This window comes from Monodelphis domestica, chromosome 6 (genome assembly GCF_027887165.1).
Source record: "Monodelphis domestica isolate mMonDom1 chromosome 6, mMonDom1.pri, whole genome shotgun sequence".
Lineage (NCBI taxonomy): Eukaryota > Metazoa > Chordata > Mammalia > Didelphimorphia > Didelphidae > Monodelphis > Monodelphis domestica.
In genome coordinates this window covers 126649435-126662623 of record NC_077232.1, presented here as the reverse complement: position 1 = coordinate 126662623, position 13189 = coordinate 126649435, and the positions used below count along the sequence as shown (strand labels likewise).

Genomic DNA, 13189 nt, shown 5'->3' with positions numbered 1-13189 from the left:
TAGTTTGCTTTGTATTTATTTGTATGTTGTCTCCCCCATTTAACTGTAAGCTCCTTGAGGGTAGGGATTGTCTCTTACCTCTTTTTCTATCCCTAGTGCCTGTATCATATTAGGCATTTAATAAAATGTTCATTCATCGAAGGACAGGAAACAGTCATAAGCAAAGCAAATTTCAACTCCAGAGTAGTATCATAAAGTGGGGTTAAAAAAGAGATAAAGTATAAAAAAGATATTAGAGCCTAGGCATGGTGAAAAGAGATGAGCATTAGAAAGAAATTATTTCAATTATGGGTTATGTATTGATAAAATTATTTCCTTTTCTCATAAGTGGAAATGATACAGGGAAATAATAATCACAACAGTGAATGGGAAAAGGATGAGCTCATAAAAAGGATTTGGGTAGCAGAATGAATTAGAAAGCATAACCCAACAATACCCTGTCTATAAGTGCATTTGAAACACAGAATTTCTAAATTAAAATGAGATAATTTCCTCATGGTTGGGTCAAGATAATATTTAAGAACTGTAGTTCAGGGAAGAGATTAAGACTGGATACACAGACCTAGAAGTCATCTTGTGTAGAGATAGAAGGAAGGCTCAGACAGAACCATAGGCAATAATACCTAATGAAACAGAAGGTAGAAGATATCCATCCAAGAAGACTAAGAAGTTGTCAATTAGGTAGGAAAAGAACTAGTGGTGAATTTTGCCATTAAAATCCAACAGAAGTATTTAGTTGATTAAAGTTAGTTAGTATTTTCCAACACTTTTATCTATGTACAAGTTCCATCATTATTCAAAAAATATACCCAAAATATGCAAGGTATTTACTGGAAACATTTTAAAAAGTTAATTCAAAATTATTTTCCTGTTAAATTATGGTATTGTGGAAAGGTTATTAGATTAGAAGTCAGGAGTTCTAAATTCCTGTTCCTATTCTGATTACAACTGACTATAGAAAAGCTACAACTTCTATGGACCTAATTTTTTTAAAAGAAACTACTTCTACTTTTAAAATTCTGTGATACAGACTCATGAACTGAATAAAATAATAAGCATGATAAAGTCTTCAACTGACAAAGTTAGTTCTTAACATGTCAGAAATTCTGCTTACATTTTAAATATCATTAAAAAAATTTTCATTCAAGCATTTCCACCTGTCATTTTCCAATAAATCCCTCATAATTGAACCATTCCTTGAAGAAAAAAATTAAGGAAAACCAAAAAAAAAATAACCTTGTATGTTAGTTATGATGCTACAGATGTTTATTTTTAAAAATATATCCATTAAATTTTAACCGCAGTGCTTCGATACTATAAATCAAAGCAAGCATGAATATTAAATTTTCTTACAACTAGTCATAGCATTCTACAGATTAAAAGTATTACCCTTTTCAACTATCTAATTAGATTGATTAGGCAACCTTCTCCTTATGAACAAGAAATCTAATGGATGCCTTCATTTTAGAAGTGGCATGTTCAGATAGAAAATAAAATAATTCAGAGAAAAATAAAAAAAAAATTCCCCTTCTTACTTGGAAAATGGGCCCCAACATCTCTATGGAAGATAAAAAAAAAAGAAAACAAAGAGAAAGTAAGTCATTTCTGCCCTCTGAGTTAACTACTTCTCCCCACCCTCCAACCTTTTTCTGAAGTTTGTATTCTTGCATTGTCAATACTTTTAAAATTTAAACTTCATCAAAATTACAGAAGCTAATAAGGAGGCAGGTGTGGAAAACAGACATAAACGGTAATAATAATGACATTATTAACCTCCTCAAAGTCTAATTCATTGTTTGTACCATGAGGGGTGGGAGGAAAATGGCAAAGTAGGGGAATACCAACTAAGATGATTGTACAGTAGGGACATCATGTGGACTGAAACCATTATGATAAGTGTGAAGACCTGATGAGGACACTGAAATGCTAATGAACTGGATTCTGACAAGACCATTAATTACGTTAGCATTCCGATTATTATTGATACTTGAATCTGAGAATGAGAGAGGGCAGCACAAAGGTTATATAGGCTGGCCCTATTAGAAACCTTCATAATGATTAGCAGGACACAAGGAGGCAAAGGTCGTACTACTTTGTATTCTGACATCATAATCAATCAATCAACAAATATGCATTTAGTTACCACCTATTATGTGCCAAATACAGTAGGGCAAATCATAAATACCAATACCCCACCTGCTAGAAATGAAATGCTTCAGCACTGATAATACTAACCACTTAAGAGAGAAAATCCAAAGGCAAAACTCAAATGGGCAGAAGACATGAGTATTTTCATTATGTGTCAATACTGGATCACAATAAACTTGGAAATATCCCACATCTTAATGGTATACTGTGGTATACTGCTTTTGGTCAAAGGTATCTTTAACTCCAAGTCATTCTAAAGACTAATGTTGGAAATGATGAAAGGATAATCATGAAAAATAGCTTCAATCCTAAACCTAGTTTAAACAAAATAAGAAATGAAAACAAACTTCCAAAATCTGAACTATTAACTTTTTTTTTCATTTTTTTAAACCCTTACCTTCCATCATGGAATCAATACTTGGTATTGATTCCAAGGCAGAAGAGCAGTAAGGACTAGGCAATGGCAGTTAAGTGACTTGCCCAGGGTCACACAGCTAGGAGGTTGAACTATTAACTTAATGTAAACTTGAAAAATTATACCTAATCAGAGGAAGTTATTTTATCTGCCGATATGACAATCTGTAGAACAAGAAACATGAAACAATAATAGCAAGTAGCGACCTTTTCTTGAAACCTTTTTATTTGAACTTCATTGGAAAAGATGAGAAAAATGAGATTATAGTTATAATGCCAATAACAACATTTTCATCATCTGAGTAAATAAAACTATTTTGCTTACAACATATTTTGAAAGTAACAGCCAAGGACTTATTTTTTTTTATTACATTAAGACTTTACTCTTACAGACATCATAGTATTTATGTAAGAAATTATATAAAATTCTTTAAATGTCAATATCTAGTTGTTTCTATTCTCATTTGGTTAGGGTAGTGGTGTGATGTAGGGGGGAAAATGCCCAATTTGAATTCAGCAAAGCCCAATGATTAAATACTGCCTCTGTCAAATACTACTCTGTAATGCTGGGCAAAAAATTAACCTCTTAGAATCAGTCAATTTTCTAAGAGTACAAATCTGAAGGGCAGATGTTGACCCACTTACTTAATTGGTAGTTCCCTACACTGGATCTGGTACAAAAATAAAGGTAATAATAATAAAAGTTGGCATTTATATAGCACCTTAAAGTTTGCAAACAAAGCACTTGTCTCATTTGATTTTCACAAAAATGAAATAGTGTTCTGAGATGGGCCTCACTCAAGCCAGTTTCCTGATAGTTTAGTTTCAATATAAGAACAAAATGAGATACTAAGTTAACCACTGTGACCTACCAGCCAAGAATCAGAATGCCCCTGGGGTTCCTAATAGCTGCTTTGTACTTAATAACCCAATAACATCAGCCATGAAGAGATATATGTACCTAAACTTCACAGACTTTATTTCACTGCTAAGGATGAAAGTCCCTTGATACATATGGATAACTGGAGCCCTGTTCTGCCATTCAATAACAGTATAGTTAGAAAACTCCAGGCAGTCAGTGTCCAAATATTGATTTCTGAAGAAAATGATTCTTTAGCTACAGTACCTCTCTTTTAGTCCTTTGTGTCTGTGCTGGATATTACTTATGAAATGTAAAAGTGTACATTAAGTTAAAGAGTTCTTGATATTTTTAAATTTATTTTTTAAACCCTTACCTTCTGTCTTAGAATCAATACTGGGTTAAGTGACTTACCCAGAGTCACACAACCAGAAAGTGTCTGAGGTCAGATTTGAACCTAGGACCTCTAGTCTCTAGGCCTATCTCTCAATCCACTGAACTACCCAGCTGCCCCCAAAGGGTTCTTTAGATGAAATACAACCAACCCAAAAGTGACCCCTGGGCTTAACAAAGTGGTCATGACTTGATGCTTTGGTCATAGTTTTCTATGACAAAGAGCCAATGATAAGAAATAGTAGATTCATTCCTCCCCATGTAGCAGGGACTATTGGTGCCTACAGTTATAAGCCCTAAAGCTGTTATTAAAATATAGCAAAGCAAAAGAATTCAAGACAAATCTTTAGAAAGTGATTAAATTGAATCAATACAAAGTATAAGAATGCAGGTTAAGGTTCAACTCTGTCTGTCTCTCTACTCAATAAACTCCAGAGGCTTTCTATTGCCTCCAGGATACAATATAAAATCTTTTGTTTAGGGGCAGCTGGGTAGCTCAGTGGATTGAGAGCTAGGCCTAGAGATGGGAGGTCCTAGGTTCAAATCTAGCCTCAGACACTTCCCAGCTGTGTGACCCTGGGCAAGTCACTTGACCCCAATTGCCTAGCCCTTACCACTCTTCTGCCTTGGAGCCAATATTGGCTCCAAGACAGAAGGTAAGGGTTTAAAAAATAAATAAATAATCTTTTGTTTGGCTTCAATGCCTGGCCTCCCCTTCCCTGCCCCACTACTTTTCTAGTCTTCTTGTACATTACTTCCCACCACATACTTCTGGATCCGGTGGCTCTACAACAGTGACAGCGAACCTGTGGTACGTGTGCCACAAAGAGCATACAGAGCCCTCTCTTTGGGCATGTTGGCAGTTGCTCCCCAGAGTTTGTTACTAGAAAGTCAGAGGGACTGGAAGCAAAGCTTTCTCCCTCCCCCTCTCCATGTGCTTAAGGACATTCTTCACTTTACCCACTTTTTGCCCAGCAGCCCAATGGGAGTACTTCTTCCCTCCCCTGTCCATGTTAAGGGGGATTCATGAGGTTGCAAGAGGGGGTGTGGTGGTGAGGCAGGGCAATGTACTTGTTCTAGGGGGTGGGGTGGGGGGCAGCACCTGGTACTCCCTCTCTAAAAGGTTTGCTCTTGGCTGTTCCATGAACAAGATACTCCATCCCTTGATTCTGGGCATTTTCTTTGGCATATCCCATGCCAAAAATACTTTTCCCTTTTCATTTTTATCTTGTGGTTTCCTTCAAATTCCAACTGAAATCTCATCCTCTACACAGGAAAAACTTTTCCCAACCCCTCTTAATCGAAATGTTTTCCCTTTGCTAATTATTTCCTATTTATCCTATATACAGCTAATTTCTACAGAGCTGCTTGTTTTTCTCCTATTAGATTATGATCCCCTTAAGAGGAGTCTATTTTTTTGTCTTTTTTGTATTCCTTATGCTTAGCACAATGTCTGGCACATAGTAGGTGCTTACTAAATGTTTACTGACTACGATTAATAGTAGTGATTACAAGGTTACATTTAAGAAACTGAAATATAAATTTTTAAAAAATATTATATATTTGTAGCCATATAAGCTTAAAAAGGGATTATGTTTTTATGAATTCTGAATTACAGAGTTCTAAATTAAGTTCTATAAAATGTTGCATTTATAGATTATATTTTCATTCAAATAACACATAATATAACCTAAAGTAAAATTATTATATTTTAGATATACTACCAAATAAAACATAACTGCAAAAAATGAAATAAAAAGTCAATTATCAAATTAGAAGAATATAGGTGAGAAGACACCTTATATAATTATAATTACTGCAACTTAACCTATTGATTGTGAAAAGTAAGAAATGGATAAAAGAAGATACAGAATTTATCACCATCTCCTACAGAAGTATAATGATATAAAACAATTACCAAAAAACTCTTGCAACTCCCTCAATCCAAAAACACTTAGAGATAAATCTTTAACAAGGATAGAAAAGAGGCAGAAAAATGAAACAATAACACAAACCATCAACATATTTGGACTCAAATATCAGTCCCCCTTGTATTGTATGTGTATTGTATGTGCACCTGTCTGAAAAAGTAAAAACAGTGGTGTTAAATAAGAATAAGAGATAGGAGATAGGATAGATCATACCAACTACAACAGAACAAATCCATATTAGAAGCAACATAATTTTGAAAGCATCAAGGGATCAAGTTTAAAGATACCCAAATAATTTGAAAAAATCCTGAGCAGAATTAGTTCCCTAAAAAAGCAACTGGGACATAAATAACTAATGATTCACATGCCTACTTTCCTATTTTTCCAAAATCTTGATAAAAATGGGTTTACTCACAAATCTAGAGTATCTTTGAGGCAAATGTGAGATGAGAACAATTAGGTTTTTTGCAAAGGATTACTATAGAAGAATATATTTTCAGTGTTACACAACTGAAAGAAAGGCATACAAGATCTTACACATAGCTTCTAATGTGATTTTCCTGAAATACAGATTATATCATTGGTGTCAAATTCCAATAGAAATGCCCTCACTAAACCATATATAAGAATTCCTGCAGGGCCAGGTTACATGTTGATTTATAAAACTATTAATATCGCCTATATTTAATATATTTTTACTTATTTTATTAAATATTTCCCAAAAAATTTTTAATCTGATTCTAACAGCAGTAGGGAGTGTTGTGAATCACACAGAATCCAAGGCCTGGGAGAGTGGGGAGAAGGGTTAAGGTGTGTTTTGGATTAATTTCACTCCCCTACTTAAGAAATTTGAATGACTCTATTGCCTCTAGATCAGAGTTCACTTTTAAAGCTTTTCAACATATGAACAAAACTTACCTTTCAAACTTTATTATACCTTACCCCACTGCTTTCACTCCGCAGTTCAGCCAGATTATCTATCTTGCTATTTCTCACACTCCTCCCATCTCCCATCTCCACACTGGCTACACTCATGACTGGAATGTTTTCTCTCTTTGCAAGGTAGAAATCCTGTTTCCTTCAAAATTCTGCTCAAAGACCTTCTTCAACATGAAGCCTTTCTCAATTCCCTCCATCTGCTGTTCTCCATTTGAAAAGTTACTTTGTATTTGTCTTATATTTTGTACATACTTATTATGTTCCTGTTATCTCTGCCAAGGAAATTAAGTTTTTTAAGGGCTATTTCATTTTTGTCTTCTTTCCATACTTCCTGAAACATAGTAGGCACTTTATAAATGCTTGCTGATCAATTTATGTAAGATACTTTCAACCTAACAATAAGATAATGGCATAAAACAAGGAGATACATTCTTCTAAATGTACTTCTCACTGTTATGGAGATGAGCTAGCACAGAGAATGTAAGAGGAATCCTATAGACATGTGTGCTTGCAAATGACACTGAAGTTATTTCATTAATCCTCAGAATACTCCAGAACTGCCTAATGAAATCTGCAACCACTTAAGAGTTCAATCTTAATCTGCATAAGAAAAAGCAAATATATGGCTGGACATGGCGGTTTAATATCTATAATCCCTGCTACTTGGTGGAAAATTTGAGTTTAGAACTGCACTGGGACTAAAGTTAATAAAGTTTTGCTCTTCGGAGTGGTGGGCCACCAAGCTGCCTAAGGAGGGATGAATAGACCCAGGCAAGGAAAGAAAGAAGGGAGGGGAGAAGGGTAGGAAGAAAGAGATAAGAAGAAAAGGTGGGAAGGCATGAACAGTGTCTATGTATGCATTCTGGAATGACCCATGGTAAATATATCTTGAACAGGTACTGCTGATAGTGAGCTAGATAATGAATAGGATAAATAGAGTGAGTTGGACTGTATTTGGAAAAACATGCAATGCTCTCAATGATCCCAAGCTGCTCAGAAATACAAAAACTTATTTAAAAAAAACCTACTATTAGTCTTCTGGTGATGTAATATAGTTACGAATTATGAACAACACAATTTCAAAACAATAAAAAATTGTAAGCACCCAAAGATTAATGAATAAAAGTGCAATAATTGTAAATAGGCTGCAACATAATTAGAACAATAACTTATTCACTAGAAGTGGGATAGAAAATGTAGCAAGGATAACTGATAGAAAATTGGAATGAATCCTGTCCTGGAAATCTCAAAATGTGAGAAATCTAGAAAGAAGTTGAGAGGTCCCCTTATCGGAAGATTTATGGGTAGATATGGATAAGAGCCACAATGGATGAGGCATAGATAGGTAGCTACCTATAGATAGGTAGTGAAGTAGATAGAGCATTGGGGCTTATAGTCAGGAAGACCTTAAACTTCAAATCCAGCCTCAGATACTTACTAGCTGTGAGAACCTGGACAAGTCACTTAACATAATTTCCCTCCATTTCCTCTTCTATAAAATGAGGTAGAGAAGGAAATGGCAAACCACTCTAGTATCTTTGCCAAGAATTTCCCAAATGAGACCATGAAGAGTCAGACACAACTGAAGTGACTAAATAACAAGTTATAATACAAACTATTAGGAAAAGTAGCCATGAAGTATTTTATAAAATGAAAAAACTTTTTAAAATATAAGAGGCCAATTAGCTCCTTGAAAGTTTATACCTGAAAGAATTCAGACAGTTAATTCTTTCTCTGGCTTAATTATTAAATAGTTAAGAGAAGAATTGCCATTCTTGCTTGCTACTGGCTCAAAATTATATTTTTCTTATGCCTTTTTGTATCTCTACTGTCTGGCACTTAGGAGGCATTTAATATTTGTTGACTGATTGAATGTCCACAAGAATGTCTTCAAAAGTTTTAGCAAAGATGATATCATTTTAGTGATATCTTATATCTGCAGAAGATGTAATTTACAAAACATCTTTAATTGTTGAAATTCCCCATATAGTGAGTATATTTTCTACTCCCAGCAAGTTTGACTCTTTCTAAGCATCCCTCTAAAGGCCACCTATCAAAGCCTCCAATCTCTCCTCCATAAGCTCTTTTGAATGTAAAAGTAATCTGGAATATTTAAAAGGGGTTTTCTCAGAGGTTAACTCAAATTCTGATGTTCCACTCACTAAATACTTATTGTTTGTATTGTACTATGTAAAAGGCACTGTACTGTGATCTAGGCAAAAAGAGAAAAAAAGACAGTTCTTGCTGTCAAAGAGCTCACAATTTAGTGTGTGTGGAGGTTAGGAGGGAGGATATAAGACATATGTATAAATAAATAAGTAGGATATATATTAGACTATGAGGAAGTACATGAGACAAATAGCTTTCTGAGGAATTTTAGGAGGGAACAATTACTTTTAGCTGGGGTGATCAGGAAAGTTTTCATGAAGGAGATTAGGCCTTGGAAGAATTTCAAAAGAGGTGTATGTGCATATATGTGTGTGTGTTTGTGTGTGTGTACACATGGTTATTAAGAATAGAGAAGGGTTCCTTGCACAAGTATGAGATTTCCTATGGCAAGAACAGTAAACACTGAAGCGATCCAGTTTGGCTAAAGCATACAGTTTGTAAGGGAAGCACCACAAAATAAAGGTGGGCAGGAAGGCTGGATCAGATTGTGATGGGAGTCATCTATGTAAAGGTGATATATAAAGAATAAGGGTTGATATGATTGGTTAGGGGGAGTATAAAGGTGGGCTAAGAACAAAGCCTTGAAAGACAATTACAAGGTACTTTTTTATATATCTAGAGAAATGATTCAAAAGTTTGTAAATCAATTATACCAATGTTTCTTCTAGTAGGAAAGGAGGAAGTGTAGAGGAGAAAACTGAGTAAATTATCGATGTAATCTACACACTAAACTCCCCTCTCTGTACCCACTGAAATAAGCTGCCAAATAGTGTAAAAGAACTAGAGGTGGTGGTGAGTCCTTGCAATTTGAACTTTTTTTTTTAAAGGAAGAACATGTTAAGTGGGTCAGGGAGATGGTGGAGGGATTGATACTTGAAAACACTTAAGAACCAAGAAAGTTAAACTTTTTTAAAAGGGTTAGTTAATTTTGACAGTCTTCTGGTTTATAACAAGCCCTTTTAAGTGATACAAAATAACTACTGGTATTACAATTTTTTGAACAGATAATAGCAACTATGTTCTCTTTTAAATCTGGGCATCAAGGCAGCACAATAAACAGAGAGTCAGGCCTGAAGTCTAGACAACCTGGGTTCAAATTTGGTTTCAGATACTTCATAGCAAAGACAGTAGGCAAAATCACTTAACCCCAACTGTTTAGCCCTTACTGATTTTCTGCCTTGGAATCTATTCTAAGACAGAAGGTCAGATTTTTAAATTTTTTAAAAATTAAATCCATCTGCAACAGTATACATATAAACACATCAAGCTGGTTTTTCCCTTTTAAAAATACATTGTTAATATTCCCTAAAAATGCACAAGCCAATTTTAGCAATTTGTCTGCTGCAAGTGTATCTCAAACAAGAAATTCACCTAGTTAAAAGTACTCCACAGATTTGTAGTTTTAAAAATCACTTCACCTAATTAGTGAGTTTAAAAAACATCTTCTTTGCTATCATCTTTAGTAAAGATCTATGCAAGAAATAAAGAGAAGTACTGTTGTTGCCCAGTCCTCTAAATCTAATACTGCAAAATTTAATTAATTTAGATTTCACTAATTCATTTGTGCTAACTGCCAAGGGATAGTTGAAATCTGTTTAGCAAATCCTTTTACCATAAGTGAGTTGGGGGCAGGCAAAGATAAATCAAAAGGATGAACAGTGCTTAATTAGCATAAAAGAATAGTTTAAAATACTTATTTACATACAAAATTGATAAGCTAATTACAAATTGTTCAAAGATTCATTAAAGCAGTCGCATAAGGCCCTCTACTAGTCAAGCTGTTAGCCTAACTCTGAAAGTATGTGATTATGTGAAAATATGTTAACTTTATTTATAAATAGCCTGTAATTCAGGCTTTATTTCTCTGCAGTTGGTCCAAATTTACTATATTAAAACTATAAACATCCTATGACAAATCTCTTACATTTATAAAGAAGTTCACCCAATAGGTACCTAGAATCAAGAACTAATTCTGTATTTGATTCTCTCCTAGTTTTCAAATAACCTAAAACAGTTATTCATCTGTTTAATAGAAATACCTAGCAGCTGCTTGAAATAAAAATAGTAGCAGCACAATAATAGCTAACGACTTCCTTTTGTATTTTTCACCCCAAAATTATGCATTGAAATTTTTTGAAGTATATTTCAAGTATTCTGCAAGGTACAAAGTACCTTATAAAATAATCTTTTCGAAGGGGAAACTGTTAAAAAAGGGGGAAAAAAGTCTAAAAACTATTAAAAAGAAAAAAAGACAGACTTCAACAGCTGTGCACAGGTGGCAGATTTTTTTTAGCACAGTGCGTGGCACATTGTAGATGTTTAATAAATTCTAGTTGCCCTGACTTGACCCAGTAGATCGTGAGGAAATTGTGAAAGGGCTCCAGCTTTTTAAAAAGCTAATTGTAACAGGGTTGGGGAGAAGCAACAATTCCACATGGCAAGCCACCCCTCTTCACCTCTAGGCTGGCAGGCTGACCGCTAATGCTCACTGTATTTAACTTTAACTTTAATAACTTGAGTGTGGCATGAGATGATGTTCCAGTCACAGTTCAAGTTTCCAGAGCTTCTTCCAGCGAAGGGAAAGAGGATGCTCTGGACACTGAATTCCTCGTCCCAAAAGAGGGTTTGGGAGAGAATCTCTGGACACCCCCGTCCCAGGATGGTGGTGGTGGTGGTGAGAACTTTCAGGGGTCTGTCGCCCAGTCCACCCACGTGGAATCCTTTCCCAGAAGAGAGTCCCCCAGCTCATCACCTCCCACCCCGGGTCCGAGCTTCTGGAGGGATGGAAACCGAAGGTCCCCCGGAGCTGCTGTGGCTGCAGCTGCAGCTACCGCTGCCAGAGGAGAGGAGGTTAACACTTACCCCAAGTCCTGCTTCCGAGGCAGCCTGGGTTACAGAGGGGGAGGGAATAGGAGGGGAGAAAGAAGGGAGGAGAGCAAAGAAAAGGAAAACAGGGGGACCGAGTTGGGGGGAGGAAGGGAGGGAGGAGGGAAGAGGAAGAGGAGGGAAGGAGGAGTTAAACCCGGGGATGCTGTTCAGCCCCTCCTCAGGCATCCCCCACTCCGGCCCAGGAGGAGAGGGTCTGGGGGCTGACTCCTCGACAACTCTGGGAAGCCTAAGCCCGGGAGGTGGGATGGGGGTCGGGGAAGTGGCGCCACTGCAGCAGCCCCTCTCTCTTCCCTTCAAGGGGACCGCTCGGAAACCAACTCTTATCAGTGGCCCAGAGGAGGAAGGGGGAGGGGCGAGAAATTCGGTCCCGGCAGGATGGGCCCCTCCCCCGACCCCTCCCCCTCGCCATGGCGCTCGGGTGGGGCGGGGCCGAAGGCCCTGCGCGAGACCGGTTGTAGAGCGCGCGGGCAGTGTTTTGTTTACCCGTTAAACCAACTGCTAGTGAAGGCGGTTTGTGGTAGCCTGGAAGCGGGGGTGGTGGGGGAATAGAGGGACAGGACAAGGGGGACGTCACGTTCGCGGCTCCGCCCCGTCTGACCAAGATCCTGTTCTCCCCTCCCCCAGACAGATTTAAGCATTCCTGAGGAGGAGGGGTTAAGAATAGGTACCCCCCCTCGAAGCTTGCGGGAGAAAGGAGAGAGGCGGAAGGGTTCCCATGACGGAAATGGCATTGGGGTAGGGCTGGGGAGAAGCCCTTTGATTTCGAGATAAATAATCCGTAACGCCCGCCCCAGTTCCTTAAATAAAAAAACTGGGGGCCCAGGAAAAGGAAGGGACTTGTCCAAAGTCGCACAGGTAACGTGGGCGGAGCTGAGATTGATGCCTACTTAGGTTCTGGATTCCGAATCCAGCCCTTTTTCCACTGACTTTCCCCTTTACCCCCCGACATCCATATCCGTTGATGTCATCGAACACAAGGCTTTCTTGTTCCAACTTCTCTGGCACTGAATTTGGGCCTCTTGAATTTATACCTCGGAAGTTCAGTTTTCACTGGGCACCTGCAGAGCTCCCTGCTAATTTCTAGACTGTAGAAGTTAAGGTAAAGAAGTGTCCCTGCCCTGGTGGAACATATATATGGTCTAGGAGCAACACGGTGGTGGTCATAAAAATTTTAAAAGAGTGGTTTGAGTCAAAAACAGGACATGGACAGAAGTCAGTCACCAGCAAAGGTAGAAGAGATTACTTATTCTCTTTGGGCTCTGGCAGCCTAGCACAGTGCCAGACCATTTATTATGGTTAGTGTTTGCAAAGTCAGTGTCTTGAACATGCACCTTGCATGTTTTATTGCAAGATGCAGGTTGTTGTGGAGATAACCTGTGCCAAGACGTTTCTAGGCTTCATTTTATTCATTTGTAAAATGTTAGAACTGGACCAGAGGATCAATAAA

General features: G+C 37.3%; 1 protein-coding gene across 2 annotated transcripts in view; it reads right to left on the bottom strand.

The window, feature by feature from the left end:
• The window catches only part of KLHL5 (kelch like family member 5), a 160841-nt gene extending 148689 nt beyond the window's left edge, over positions 1–12152 (bottom strand). Inside the window, exon 1 of one of the 2 annotated variants that reach the window (XM_016423281.2) lies at positions 11716–12152. The gene's annotated coding sequence lies outside the window, so the exon portion shown is untranslated. The remainder of the gene's footprint in view (positions 1–11715) is intronic. The other variant, XM_056802543.1, reaches the window with a different exon arrangement.
• Between the last annotated feature and the right edge of the window lie 1037 nt (positions 12153–13189).